This window comes from Bos mutus, chromosome 11 (assembly GCF_027580195.1).
Source record: "Bos mutus isolate GX-2022 chromosome 11, NWIPB_WYAK_1.1, whole genome shotgun sequence".
Classification (NCBI taxonomy): domain Eukaryota; kingdom Metazoa; phylum Chordata; class Mammalia; order Artiodactyla; family Bovidae; genus Bos; species Bos mutus.
In genome coordinates, this window is record NC_091627.1 from 57,818,604 (window position 1) to 57,834,074 (window position 15,471).

The following is a 15,471-nucleotide window of genomic DNA, read 5'->3' on the forward strand; positions in this document are numbered from 1 at the left end:
CTTGGGAGATTGTACATTTCTAGGAATTTGTCTGTTCCTTCTAGGTTACCTGTTTTATTGGCATAAAATTATTTGTTGTAATCGCTCATGATCCTTTGTATTTCTTCTGTGTTGATGAATTTACTTTCTAATTTGGTGAGTATTGATAGATAAAATCTCCATTTAAAGGATTCTTTGGGCTCCTCATTAATTTCTGTGAGTGTAAAGGAGTCCTGAGACTAGAGTTGAAGACTTACTGTTTTCAACCACGCATATTTTTCTCATCCTCCTTGCCAGTAGGATTGGTTCATGGATGGCCATAGGAACCAGACTGTTCCAATCACAGGAGACTGTGGGAATTTATCAAATCATATGAGAGAGATGTTCTCATACCCTGCTAGACAAGGACCAGGCAATGTGTAGTCCTAGAGGTTACTGATAAGGCCTCCAAGTAAGAAGAACTTACCTTAGGAAGACAATAATGTTGTGGAGAAAATACAGAGAGAGATTAGAAAGAAACCATTCTTTTTTGACATTTTTGAGCCACTTGATCAAACCAGACCTGCAGTCCATCCTGCCCCTACATATTGCAGTTTTATAAGCCAATGAATTCCACTGTGGTTAAACTAGCCAACCTTAGGTGCCCCCAGTTAGTGCATTATGTACCTTTTTGTGTTTTGGTTTTTTTTTTCCTCAACAGCTGCCTAAGGCCTCAGGATAATACGCTTTCTTGGGTTTACTCATTCAGTTGTAATCACTACAACACAAATTAGCTTCTAAGGTGAATTTGGAAGGCATAGGAGGTTCTGGGAGGTAAAAAACCTAACACAGATGAGTGGCATCAAAAGTGCCAACAACATTTTTGAGAGGAACAAAGAATCGTGGCATCTGATCTTGACTAGCAAGATTACAACAGATTTTTACTTTCTTTTGTTTTCATGTATGCTCAAATTGGATGACATGAGCATGTATCACTTTTATGTTGAGAAAAAGTAGAACTAGGTTCTTATTTTTCTTAATAGCTCGCTGAATGGGGGCACAGACTCAGAGCAGGTTGGAAATGGAGTGCAGATTGCTCCCTTGGTGAGAGAACTCAGGCTAAAATTGCTAGCAGGGAAGAAAGAAGATCTGTAAGGCATGCAGATGGGCTTAGAAAACAAACTTCCTTTCATTTCCAGTGTTGCCCAGAGCCAGCTTCAAAGATTCAAGGGAACGAATAACGTCCTGAAGGGGTAAAAAATCATTAATTACGCTTCAATCAAATTGGCTGGAATAGTTTCAGTTAAAAAACAGAGAGAGAGATCAATGTGAAGATTATTCCAACACTGAAAAAGGTTTAAGACATAACATTAAATGGAAACAAACAAAATTTGTATGCAAATTTTTCCATGTGGCCCAAAACGGGAAGATAACTTGGAAAAAGAAACCAGTTATGGGATAAGGGTGATGGTGAGTAATCTTCCTTCCTTTTTTAAGAAATGTACTTCAATGTTACTAAATGTTATTTTTTACAATAAATAAAAACAAGGAAGTCATTGGTTCAAATTACGGAGGTCTCAGGGGTATGGTTTTTCCAGTAGTTATGTATGGATGTGAGAGCTGGACCATAACGAAGTCTGAATTGATGCTTTCGAATTGTGGTTTGGAAAAGACTCTTGAGAGTTCCTTGGACTGCAAGGAGATCAAACTAGTCAATCCTAAAGGAAATCAACCCTGAATATTCATGGGAAGGACTGATGCTGAAGCTGAAGCTCCAATACTTTGGCTACCTTATGCTAAAGAGCTGACCCACTGGAAAAGACCCTCCTATCCCAGTGGGGATGATTGAAGGCAGGAGCAGAAGGGGGCAAAAGAGGATAAGATGATTAGATAGCATCACTGTCTCAATAGACATGAATCTGAAAAAACTCCTGGAGATAGTGGAGGACAAAGGAGCCTGGTGTGCTATAGTCTGTTAAGCTGCAAAGAGTCAGACACGACTTAGTGACTGAACAACAACAATAACAGAGGCCTCTCCAGACGCTCTATTTTCACCTGCCAAATGACTATCATCTAACACCAAGACAGAAGCTGCACCTTCCCCAGGGACTGGCATCCTTGAAGCTGCTAGGGATGATGCTGATGTGACTATTTTGTAAGCAGCCAGAAAGAAAGGAAGGAAGGAAGCTGTAGCAACCAAGACTGAGGATGTATGTGAGTTGGGGGCTCAGGAATCCCTCCCCTTCCACCACTGCCTCGTGGGGGTTCTGGCCCAGGGATTGTCTTCACCTTTTACCCCTGGTGGGTTTCACCTTGTGTTAGACTCCCATTCAAGTCCTCTGGGGACTCTCTGCTTCCCTCAGTCCCCAGAGGCTGGAGCACAGCTGCAGCCAACAGAACACAGACTCTGTCTGCTGCCCTGAAGCACAAAGGAAGTTGGTCCCTTGAGGTTTTTCTAGGAATGTTTCCTGTGAACAATCAAGGGAGACGAGGGAGTAAAACAAACAAGGGAGGGAAAGAGACAGTACAAAAGCATCAGGGGAGACTGTTGGCAGAGGGCAGTTTATTGAGGAAAGAGTTCTGCAGAGACTGAATCCTTTTGGAAGCTATGGGACGTGCCTTCACACACTGAGATTCAAGCAGGCCCTCATTCCATCCATCATTCCAATATTCATTGCACAAACATTTGCCAAGTGCCTGTTATGTGCCATAAGTATTATTAGCATATGGTATTATGCTAATCAAGATGTTGAGCTGCATTTTATTTTCACAGCTTCCCTTTGAGGGAAGAGATATCTTGTCTAAGGAGAAACTTAGGGAAAGAAACTACCCAAGATCATATGGAAAAGTAAGAACCCATCAAGATCACATGGCTAAGAAGTAGCAGAATCAGGGTTTGAACCCAGGCCATCAGACTCCAGAGTCCACCTAAGACACTGGTCCTTGCTTCAGGACCTTTAAGACCTTCTGGACCAAATGGTCTAGCTGAAGAGAAAGACACTTGAGAATACATAAACAAACAAAGTCGGTCACACAGTGAGATATAAGAGAAAGACAGTGAACAAAGCACCAAGGGAGCCCCAAGGAGACATGTCTGGATCTGCCTGAGGGCTCAAGAACATCTCTTAGAGGGGTGAAACTTGAATGTGGCATTGAAAACAAAGGTAAATATACTGGTAGCTACATTAATTTGGGGCTGTATTAGCTTACTGTTACTGTATGACAAATTACCATAAACCAGATTAAAACAACACAAATTTACTATCTCACAGATTTTGGGGCGGGGTGGGGAGAATACATTATGCACCATATGGCATGCAGAATCTTTGTTGACCAACAGGGATCCACCCCGTGTCCCCTGCGTTGGCAGCACAGAGGCTTAACCACTGGATCACCAGGGAAGTTCGTACTATCTCCCAGTTTAAGTTCAGGCACAGCGTGACTGGATTCTCTGCTTAGGATCTCATGTGATTGAAATCAACGTGTTGGCCTTGGCTGCAGTCCTCATGTGGGCTTGGGATCCTCACTCGAGCTCATTGGTTTTGGGGCACAATTTATTTCCTCATAGTTATGGGCTTGCAGTCCTTGTGTTGTTTGCTCACTGTTGGCCAAGGAACCAACCCCAGCTCCTAGGGGCTGCCCATAGTTCCTTGCTTTGTGGCCCTCTAGGAGGTCCCATGGACAGCAGAGCCTTGGTAGGCTAAGAGTCAGACATGACTGAGCGACTTCCCTTTCACTTTTCACTTTCATGCATTGGAGAAGGAAATGCCAACCCACTCCAGTGTTCTTCCTGGAGAATCCCAGGGATGGGGGAGCCTGGTGGGCTTCCGTCTATGGGGTCGCACAGAGTCGGACATGACTGAAGCGACTTAGCAGCAGCAGCAGCAGCAGGAGGTTCACAACACAGATGTTTGCTTTCTTCCAGGCCAGCCAGAGCAGAGCTCCATGACTTTCTCTTTTGTTACCAGTCGAACGAAACTTTGTGCTTTTAAAAACCTCATATGATTAATTCAAGTCTACCCAGAATAATCTCCTTATTTTAAGATCAACTGACTTGTGACATCAATTACATTTGGAAAACCTGTTCACAGTAACCTAGATTAGTGTTTGATTGAAGAACCAGGAGAAAGTGTGTGTCCACCAGAGGCTTGGGATTTGGGAGCTGTTTTAGAATTTTCTGCCCACCACAACTGTTGTTCTTATTCAGTTGCTCAGTCCTGTCTGACTCTTTGCAGCCTCATGGACTTCAGCTCGAAAGGCTTCCCTGTCCTTCACTATCTCCCAGAGATTGCTCAAACTCATGTTCACTGAGTCGATGATGCCATCCAACCATCTCATCCTCTGTGGCCCCTTTCTCCTCCTGCCCTCAATCCTTCCCAGCATTGGGGTCTTTTCCAATGAATTGGCTCTTTACATCAGTTGGCAAAATATTGGAGCTTCAGCTTCAGCATTAGTCTCTCCAATGAATATTAAGGGTTGATTTCCTTTAGGATTGACTGGTTTGGTCTCCTTGCTCTCCAGTAGGACTTAGCAAATGGAGAAAATGAAGAAGATCAATCCAGGAAGAGAAAATAGGATGAGCAAAGGATTCTAAGAGACTGTTGGGAAATGAAGATAAAAAAATGAATGCCGCACTCCAGCAATATGGCAGGCTAGCTGCTGGAGAAATCTGCCAAAAATCGCAAGCTGCTGAGGAAACTATCAAAAGCGTATTTCTACAGGAAGGCTGAGTTGCCCCTCTGAGGCAGAAACAATGAAAAAATGTGACTACAGAGAGATGAGCAGGAGTCAGAATTGCCTTGGATCCATCTGTTAATTCTGGCCAGGTAGATCAGAGATGGAGACAAAACTGTTAGATTAAATGAGAGATCCTTCAGATCAGATCAGATCAGTCGCTCAGTCACGTCCTACTCTTTGCGACCCCATGAATCGCAGCACACCAGGCCTCCCTGTCCATCACCAACTCCTGGAGTTCATTCAAACTCATGCCCATCAAGTCAGTGATGCCATCCAGCCATCTCATCCTCTGTCGTCCCCTTCTCCTCCTGCCCCCAATCCCTCCCAGCATCAGAGTCTTTTCCAGTGAGTCAACTCTTTGCATCAGGTGGCCAAAGTACTGGAGTTTCAGCTTTAGCATCATTCCTTCCAAAGAAATCCCAGGGCTGATCTCCTTCAGAATGGACTGGTTGGATCTCCTTACAGACCAAGGGACTTGCAAGAGTCTTCTCCAACACCACAGTTCAAAAGCATCAATCCTTTGGTGTTCAGCCTTCTTCACAGTCCAACTCTCACATCCATACATGACCACAGGAAAAATCATAGCCTTGACTAGACGAACCTTTGTTGGCAAAGTAATGTCTCTGCTTTTCAATATGCTATCTAGGTTATAACTTTCCTTCCAAGGAGTAAGCGTCTTTTAATTTCATGGCTGCAGTCACCATCTGTAGTGATTTTGGAGCCCAGAAAAATAAAGTCTGACACTGTTTCCACTGTTTCCCCATCTATTCCTTATGGGTACACAAAACCCTCAAAGGGGGGAAATTTCAACAGATGGAGTCAGATCTCACTTCCCAAGGGAAACAGTGGGATACTCACCATAGATAATTACTAGCCTTAAGATACCTTCTTTTGAGCTTCCCTGTGGCTCAGCGTAAGTCCAGCAATAAAAGAATCTGCCTGCGATGCAGGAGCCACAGGAGATCCGGGTCTGATCTCTGAGTCAGGAAGATCCCCTGCAGGAGGGCGTGGCAACCTACTTCAGTATTCTTGCCTGGAGAATCCCCATGGACAGAGGAGCCTGGCGAGCTACAGTCCACCGGGTTGCAAAGAGTCAGACATGACTGAAGTGACTGAACACACACACACCTACTTTTATTTCAGAGTGGAACCAAAATAAAGAGAAAGTTTCCTTAGAGAATTCCAACCAAAAGCCAACACTCATGCAGGTTTGGGGCTGGAAATCATATCATTTTTGGAACCAAAATCCTTTTTTAATTTATCTTTAAATATTTATTTATTCATTTAGCTGCGATTGGTGTTGGTTGCAGCACAGATCTTTTTGTTTTAGTGGCATCATGTGAGATCTAGTTCCCTGACCAGGGATGAGGCTTGGGGATCCCCTGTATGGATACCACTGAGTCTTAGCCACTGGACCACAGGGAAGTTCCCCTAAAACCTTTGAAAATGGTCGAAGGTTGGTGGTTTTCTCAGATGCTTGTAAGAAGCAGATCACCTCTAGGGACATGGTTCATAGACCCAAGCCAAAGACCATTCCCACAAAGTTCCTTTGATCATCAGGGGCACACCACCCAAAGAGACAATTCATCCTTCGTGGCCATTTTACTAGGATCAACGAGGGAAACATCACAACTTTTCCATTTTCTATACATATAAATTAAAATTTTTTACTAGGAGACCAATCAAGAAGATCAAAAATCACAAATGTACAGCTCAACGAATTCTGTCTCAGTGAAGACACCATGTCAAGAAAGAGAGTTGGAGAAAGAAATGGCAGCCCACTCCAGTTTTCTTGCCTGGGAAATCCCATAGACAGAGGAGCCTGTGGGCTGCAGTCTCTGATGTCACAAAGATTCAGACGTGACCTAGAGCCTAAACAACAACAATAGTGTGTACACAGCCTGGTACATAGTACATGCTCAATAAACAGTAGTCTTTGTGATGGTGGAACACGGACATGAACGTGCTGACCCTGGCAGATAGTAACTCTGCCTCCATGTCCTCGTTAATGGAACAGAAATCAAATGTCAGCTCTGTAGGCTTGTTGGAGGGTTGTAATGTGTTGGAGAAGACTCTTGAGAGTCCCTTAGACTGCAAGGAGATCCAACCAGTCCATTCTAAAGGAGATCAGTCCTGGGTGTTCTTTGGAAGGAATGATGCTAAAGCTGAAACTCCAGACTTGGCCACCTCATGCGAAGAGTTGACTCATTGGAAAAGACTGATGCTGGGAGGGATTGGGGGCGGGAGGAGAAAGGGACAACAGAGGATGAGATGGGATGGCATCACCGACTCGATGGACGTGAGTTTGAGTGAACTCCGTAAGTTGGTGATGGACCGGGGGGCCTGGCGTGCTGCAATTCATGGGGTCTCAAAGAGTCGGACACGACTGAGTGACTGAACTGAACTGAATGTGTAAGAGCCTGGTACATAGAAAGTGCTCAATAAACAGTAGTCATTGTGGGGGGTGGAGAGGTAGGCAGGGGGAGGAGTGTTGCCTACATTCCCAAAGCAAGCCTCGTGCTCCTTGTGGTCACCACCCTCACTCACCCTCCTCCCTGCAATGGTAGCCACTCTTCTGATTTCTACCTCAAAGATTTGTCTAGCCTGTTTTTGAACTGTTTACAGAAGAAATCCCACTGTATGGACTCTGTGTCTGGTTCCTTTCATTCAGTGTTGGGTTGGTGGGTTTCATCTATATAGCCACATGCAGCTTAAATGTGTTCATTTTCATTGCTGCCTAGTATGGATATATAACAATTTTTTTTATCCCCTTGATTGATATTTGGATTGCTTCCAGTTGGAGACTATAACAAGTAATGATGCTGTAAATGTTCTTGTTCATGTGTTTTGGTTTGTGGTTTTTTCTTTATTTTTTCCTCCTGATTCCTTTATAATTATTTCTGAAGCAATCGGGCAATACTCTTAAAATATGCTTGTGGGCACATAAATAGACACAACTTTTTTTTGAAGGCATTCTAATTACAACAATAATAGCAATTTAAAAAATAATAGTAACAATTTAAAAAACAGTAATGGGAAATGTTATGATTCTCATGACAACCCTAGTCGGTGAGTACTGTTATTATCCCCATTTTATTTTTTTTATTGATTTTTACTGGTGTATAATTGCTTTACAATGTTGTATTAGCTTCTGCTGTGCAGCAAAGTGAATCAGCTATATATTTACACGTACCTGCTCTTTTTTGGATTTCTTTCCCAGAGCACCAAGTAGAGTTCCCTGTGCTACACAGTAGGTTCTCATTAGTTATCTATTTTATACGTAGTATCAATAGTGCATATATGTCAGTCCCAATCTCCCAATTCATCCCACCCCTTACCTTTCCTCTTTGGTATTCATAGTGTGTTCTCTGCCTCTGTGTCTTATGCTTTTCTAACCTTCAAGAAGAGGAAGAATGGACTTCCCTGGTGGTCTGGTGGTTCAGAGTCTGTCTTCCAGTGCAGGGGACACAGGTTTAAACCCTTGTCTGGAAAGGTCCCACATGCCACTGGGCAACTAAGCCCATGGACCACCACTCAGTCCACCCTCTGGAGCCTGGGAGACTCAACTACTGAAGCCCTTACCTCATACAGCCCATGCTCTGCAGTAAGAGAAGCCACAGTAATGAAAAACTCTTGCAGTGAGAAGCCTGTGTGCCACAGGGAAGAGTAGCCCCGCTTGCCACAACTAGGGAAAGCCCACGAGCAGCAAAAACCAGCGCAGCCAAAAACAAATAAATAAAAATTTTTAAAAAATCTTCCAACTTAAAAAAAGAGAAGAAGAGCAAGAACAGTCTTAAAAGATACTCAATACTTAAAAGAGTATTGAAGTCACTAGAAGCCCAGTGTCATCTCACCTTGTTAAATGATCATAACATTTAACTGAACCTAGCCCTGGGATTTCTTTGGAAGGAATGATGCTACAGCTGAAACTCCAGTACTTTGGCCACCTCATGCGAAGAGTTGACTCATTGGAAAAGACTCTGATGCTGGGAGGGATTGGGGGCAAGAGGAAAAGGGGACGACAGAGGATGAGATGGTTGGATGGCATCACTGACTCGATGGACGTGAGTCTGATTGAACTCCGGGAGTTGGAGATGGACAGGGAGGCCTGGTGTGCTGCGATTCATGGGGTTGCAAAGAGTCGGACACGACTGAGCGACTGATCTGATCTGATCTGATCTGAGATTACCTGAGATAGTTCTTGCACTCAGTTATGGGTACACGGAGACACTTAGAAACTCAGAGTCAGAGAGAGAAGAAATCTTATATATCATCCAGCCCAGAATTTCCCAAACTTCAGTTGTAGAAATGCCACCTCTGTGATTTTTGGCATATTTTTGTACTACCTTACCATCACTTAATATTTTCTCTCAACCATCTAATGTTTTATCCCTGAAAGATCTGCTCCAGCTTTTCCCTGCTCAATGACAGCTGTGAATGGATGGATGGTTTTGATGTGCTAGCTATATTCTCTCTATTACACATGAAAATAAACACATAGCTATTTCATTTGTCAGCCTGCTACCTGTGTGAGACATTTTCCACACCTCCTTCAGGCCCGTCTCCACCTTGCTCTGAGAAGCTGAGACCTGAAGACCACCTCCAGCTGCTCCCTTGCTCTCTGGCTTTTGCGTGTATTCAGCTGAGAGGCACGGAGCTGCAGGTCAGGGTGCTCACGCCTCTGGCCTCTGACCTATTCTTCCCCAGTTGTCAGTGGCCATATTCTCTATTGAAGGCTACAGGTTTGGTCCTGCTGACCCTCTCTCACAGCTAATAGTTTCATGTTGTCAGAAAAGCAATTTTTGTCTTCTTCTGAGTTGCTGCCTGGGTAGTTTACAGTATGATAATTTTGCTCACACTCAGAGTCTGGACATTTTAGTTCAGCCACTCAGTCGTGTCTGACTCTTTGCCACCCCATGGACTGCAGCGTGCCAGGCTTTCCTGTCCTTCACATCTCCCGGAGTTTGCTCAGATTCATGTCCATTGAGTCAATGATGTCATCCAACCATCTCATCCTTTATCAACCCCTTCTCCTGCCTTCAATCTTTCCCAGCATCAGGGTCTTTTCCAATGAATTGGCTCTTGGCCTCAGGTGGCCAAAGTATTGGAGCTTCAGCTTCAGCAGCAGTCCTTCCAATGAATATTCAGGGTTGATTTCCTTTAGGATTGACTGGTTTGATCTCCTTGAAGTCCAAGGGATTCTCAAGAGTCTTCTCCAGCACCCTAGTTTGAAAGGATCAATTCTTCAGCACTCAGCCATCTTTATGGTCCAACTCTTACATAGACTTGAGTTTAGGATTCCTGCCCTCAGGATTCCTGCTTTATGAGGTAGCTTTATTTATTTATTTACTTGTGTGCTTACTAATTTTGTCTGCATGGCATGCAGGATCAAACTCAGACCCATAGCAGTGGAAGTGTGGAGTCCTAAGCACTGCACCGCCAGGGATTCCCAGGGGCAGCTTTAAAATGACCATTTAGGACTTCCCTGGTGGTCCAGTGATCAGAATTCACTTGCCAGTGTAAGAGACATGGGTTTGATCCTTGGTATGGAAAGTTCACACTTGCCACAGAGCAACTAAGCCCCTGCCCCACAAGTTCTAAAGCTGTCGCACCCTAGAGCCAGTTCTGTGCCAACAAGAGAATCACCGCAATGAGAAGCTTGGTGCATGAAACTAGAGAGTAGCCCCTGCTTGCTGCAACTAGAGAAAAGCCTGCATGCAGCACAGCCAAAAATAAATAAATAAATATTTTAAAAAAGAACCACTGAGAGTTAAGTGCTAGAAAACTTAGTAACCTCCACATGCACTATCGTATAAGTATCAGGTGCTTGCTGCCCTGCTCTGTCTGTCCTGCTCACTCATGACCTTTCGTTGGATGACTGGCCTTCTCCCAGCTTACTGTGCCCCACCCTCTTCCCCCAGCTCTTAGAATCTTGACAGTAATAAATTTTATGACTCTACTTACTTTGTGTAGGTGTATTGAAAAAAGGTGCCTTCAATCAACATGACCCCATGGGTTTCATTTCCTCAAAGTGGAAGTTCAGATGCTGAGGGAGCTCTGTCCTGTGCACCGCCCCCCACCCACCCCCACGTAAGTGGCTCTGCCTCTGCACTCTGCAGGTCATAATCAGCACATTATTAATTAAGAACACCAGCTTCCAGTTTCTCAACATATCCCTTCAGGTCAAGGAGTGATAATGGCTTCCAGATGTTGCAAGTCTCTGGCATTTTACCGTCTCCTTTTGGCTCCCTTAATTGGGCTTCTGAGGTGGTACTAGTGGTAAAGAACCTACCTGCCAACACCAAAGACTTAAGAGACGTGGATTTGATCCCTGGGTCAGGAAGATCCCTTGGAGGAGGGCATGGCAATCCACTCCAGTATTCTTGCCCAGAGAATCCCATGGACAGAAGAGCCTGGTGGACTACAGTCCATAGCGTCGCACCGAGTGCAACATGACTGAAATGACTTAGCATGCATGCACCTGGTCAACAATTCCTTCACTGAGCTGTCCTCAGCTTCCCCCTTTCATGGGCCATCTGCTTTCTTCTAGGAGGGATGTGATGTCAAGCATCACCAATGGAAAGCATTCATTTCTTCCACCTATACAGGAGCTAGCTGATACCCAGGAGGGAACCCACTCATCCAAGGTCCCTTGGCTATGAGTGCCAGAGTTAGGAATGGTCTTCTTGGTTCAATGCACTTCTTCTTTTTAAATCTTTCTTTCTTTTGCTGCACCGGGTCTTACAGCATTTGGAATCTTTGGTCTTCATTATGGCATTTAGTTGCAGCATTGCAGTATGTGGGATTTAGCTCCCCAACCAGGGATCAAACCCAGGCCCCCAGCATTGGGAGCCCAGAGTCTTAGCTGCTGGACCATCAAGGAAGTCCCTGATTCAATGCCCTTCTCACCATAGATGTTATTTCTCAGGGGAGAAACCGGTCTGTTCTGATAACAGTGCCCAAGTGTTCCTTGTTGCTTACTAATCTCTCTCTTACACTCCCTTCCCTGTCCTGCTCCACTTGTTGCTGGGCTACCTGGCCCAAGGTAGATGGCTCATTCCTTCTCTCCCCTAACTCAACACTCACATCTGTCCTATATCGCCCTTCCAGAGTGCTCGCCTTTTCTCAAACACACAAGTACATTACCTCTCTGCTTTGATCACAAGCCCTTCCCAGCAGAGGCCCAAAGGTCTAACCAAATACCTCTTCCTCTCTCAGCCCGGTGCCCAACTTTTCTCCTCTATCCAGAAAGAATGGTTGCCTCCCCTGTTCTTCCAAAACTTTAACTTAACACTGGCCTGAATGGCCACTAGTGGGTATGTGTTTTCCTGATGATGCTGCGATTGCTGCTTTGAATGCTCATGCAGTATTCCTCTTTCTGACTCAAATAGTCCCTTCACTGTGCTGTGTTGAATTAAATTGCATTCATTGGGCCATCAAGAGCATTCAGATGTGAAAGATACTCTGATGAGTCACAGATGAATGCCTATCATGGTCATTTTAAGCAATTCTTTATGTATTCATTTATTCATTCATTCATTTATATTTGGCTGTGCTGGGTCTTCATTGCTGTGTGTGTGCTTTCTCTAGTTTGTAGCAAGCAGGGGCTACTCTTTGTTGCAGTGCACAGGCTTTTCAGTGCGGTGGCTTTTGTGGTGCACATGGATTCTAGGGCTTCAGGAATTGTGGGTCCCGGGCTCTAGAGCACAGGCTCAACAGTTGTGGCACATGGGCTTAGTTTTACCTTGGCATGTGGGATCTTCCCAGATCAGGGATTGAACCTGCATCTCCGGGATTGGCGGGCGGACTCTTTACCACTGAGCCACCAGAGAAGCCCTATTCTAGACATTTTTAATGATTATTTATTTTCAAATGATATATTGATGAGATGGTCTGAGTCAAGGGTGGAGTCCAGGTGGGGGATGGGGCTCTTGCCAGTCTCTAATTTTTCCCCTGAGGTCTGAGGTAAAGGGGTGAGGAAGCAATCATCCAGTTTTATTATGGGTCCTGGGTCCTCTAACCAAGGTCCTTAGATGGGCAGCATTGGCCCTATAAACCCCAGTGATCCCTTGCAAACTGTCGAGTGAGGGTGTACCTTGGGGGAGTGGGGATGAGGGGAGGGACAGGGAGGAGCCTAAGAGCTCTCCTTGAATTCCCAGAGGGACTCAGCTCCAAAGAACACTTTGGCCTCCTTCATTCCTTCCTTCCTGTGGCCTTGACAATGAGTGCAGCCTTGCTGAGCTCCACATTGGATTGGGTCAAAGCTTCTGCAAGTTATCTGCTGTTCTTGCTGGGTTTTTCCTCTCTGAAAGGATCTGCCATGGGGATCCTGAGGAAGGGTAGCACTGGCTTCATTGCTGTTGTTCAGTTGTTAAATCATGACTGACTCTTTGCGACTCTATGGACTGCAGCACACCAGGCTTCCCTGTCCTTCATTATCTCCAGAGTTTGCTCAAACTGATGTCCACTGAGTCAATGATGCCATCTAATCATCTCATACTCTGTCGCCCCTTCTCCTCTTGCCCTCAGTCGTTCCCAGCACCAGGGTCTTTCCCAATGAATTGGTTCTTTGAATCAAGTGGCCAAAGTATTGGAGCTTCAGCTTCAACAACAGTCCTTCCAATGAATATTCAGGGTTGATTTCCTTTAGGATTGACTGGTTTGATCTCCTTGAAGTCCAAGGGACTCTCAAGAGTCTTCTCCAGCATCACTGTTCAAAACTATCAATTCTTTGGCACTCAGCCCTCTTTGTGGTCCCGTTCTCACATCCATACATGACTACTGGAAAAACCATAGCTTTGACTAGACGGACCTTTGTCGGCAAAGTGTTGTCTCTGCTTTTCACTATGCTGTCTAGGTTTGTCATGCGTGTGTGGCCTAAGTCCTTTCAATCACGTCCAACTCTTTGCGACCCTACGGACTATAGCCCACCAGTCTCCTCTGTCCATGGAATTCTCCAGGCAAGAATACTGGATTGGGTTGCCATGCCTTCCTCCAAGAGATCTTCTAGACCCAGGGATCAAACGCATGTCTTTTACATCTCCTGCATTGGCAGGCGGGTTCTTTACCACTAGTGCCACTTGGGAAGCCTGGGAAGGTTTGTTATAGCGGCAGCTTATTTGGGATTATTTGAATCCAGAGTCATGGCCATGTTTTTGCCTCCTTCAGATGTAGTTCCTATGAATGTCCATCCAGGACCTGAGCTTGGGAGGCAAAGTCCTTTCTGGAGAATGTCTGGAGCCACCTCCGTGTTTATCCATCTTGGTGGGCTGTTCTACTGGCAGTCAACTCCCACCTCTGAGCACCTCAGGGACCTTGGACTGTGAACTAAAGTGATCACATGTCAGGAGGACAGAATTCCCAGAAAGGGCCATGTTTTCAGGCAGAAATCTTGGCTCTTGGAGGGAAATCTGGAGCGGGTAGTGACTGTAGGGCTGGCTCTCCAGAACCTTCTCCCACAGAGGAACAAAGAACTGGAATGGAGATGTGGGTTTCAGGATTGATGGGTGGTCTGGGTTTTACTGCCCATGATTCTCTTCTTCCCTTTTTTCTATCTCACTCAGAAGGAAGAGGCCTTGGCAGTGAGTGAAATTTATGGGAGCCTAATGTGGCTTCAGGGCTTCCCTGGTGGCTCAGTGGTAAAGAACCCACCTGCTAATGCAGGAGACAAGGTTCAATCCCTGGATCAGGACGATCCCCTGGAGAAGGAAATGGCAATCCACTCCAGTATTGTTGCCTGGGAAATCTCATGGACAGAGCAGACTGGAGGGCTGCAGTCCATGGAGTCACAAAGAGTCAGACATGAATTAGGGACTAAACAAACAATATGGCTTCAACCCTAGAAGGTGGTGTTGTGCCCAAGGTCCTCTGGATGTCCTGCCACCTCACAGAACCCTGGAAGGGTGCCCCAGACTGTCCACCTCCACACCTGCTCTGCCAGTGCCAGCTCCCTGTGTGTTCTTGGGCAAGTCACTGAACTTCTCTGAGTCTTGACTCCCTCAGCTGTCAGAGGGAGATGATACTCCTACAAGGCCCTCAGTGTTACTCTGAGGATCAAGATGATGACTGTGGATGTCTTTAATTTACTCTCAAGTGTGATCAGTATGAATTATTATTTATCCTGGGACGCCTTCCTTCCTTTGGGCCCTGCTACATGAACCAAGGTGTAAATGGTTAGTAATGAACATTTTGTTTCCCTTTTCGAACCACTATTTGCCCTTGTAACCAAGACCTCCATGCCTTTATTCAGAGAAAAAAGAAGGCGATCAATTTCAAGTTTGCAGGCAGGTGGGGAAATACAACTTCTGAGTTGGAGGGGAGGATCCTGTTTCCTTCATGGGCTACTTTGCTGGCACTGCCACCTCTCGTCACAGAAGGATGGACCTAGTAATCACCTACGTTGTCAGGGAAGTCCCATGCAGAACGCTGAGGGGAAAAGAATCTCCAAGGACAAAACACTTGCTGGGAAAGTCAACTTCCCAAACTTCCTCTATTTGTAAGCTGCTTCAAACAAGTTAATGCTTCCACAAGGCTGTTTTCAGTTGGAAAGCTGAAAAGAGACCACATCAGTGGAAAAGGGAAATGAGTCTTTCCTGGCATTCCTTGTTAGGCTGGTTAAAGGGGAGACAACTGCCAAAAAAGTTTAGTAACATTTGAAGTCTCCTGTCGAGTTCAAGGTGTTTGTTTTCATCCGATGGGCTGGCAGCTGCTTTCTCTCTCTCTTGCTCAATCCTTTCTCCTGCATTCCATCAGAGTTCTTGTTTCCTGTCCAAGGGG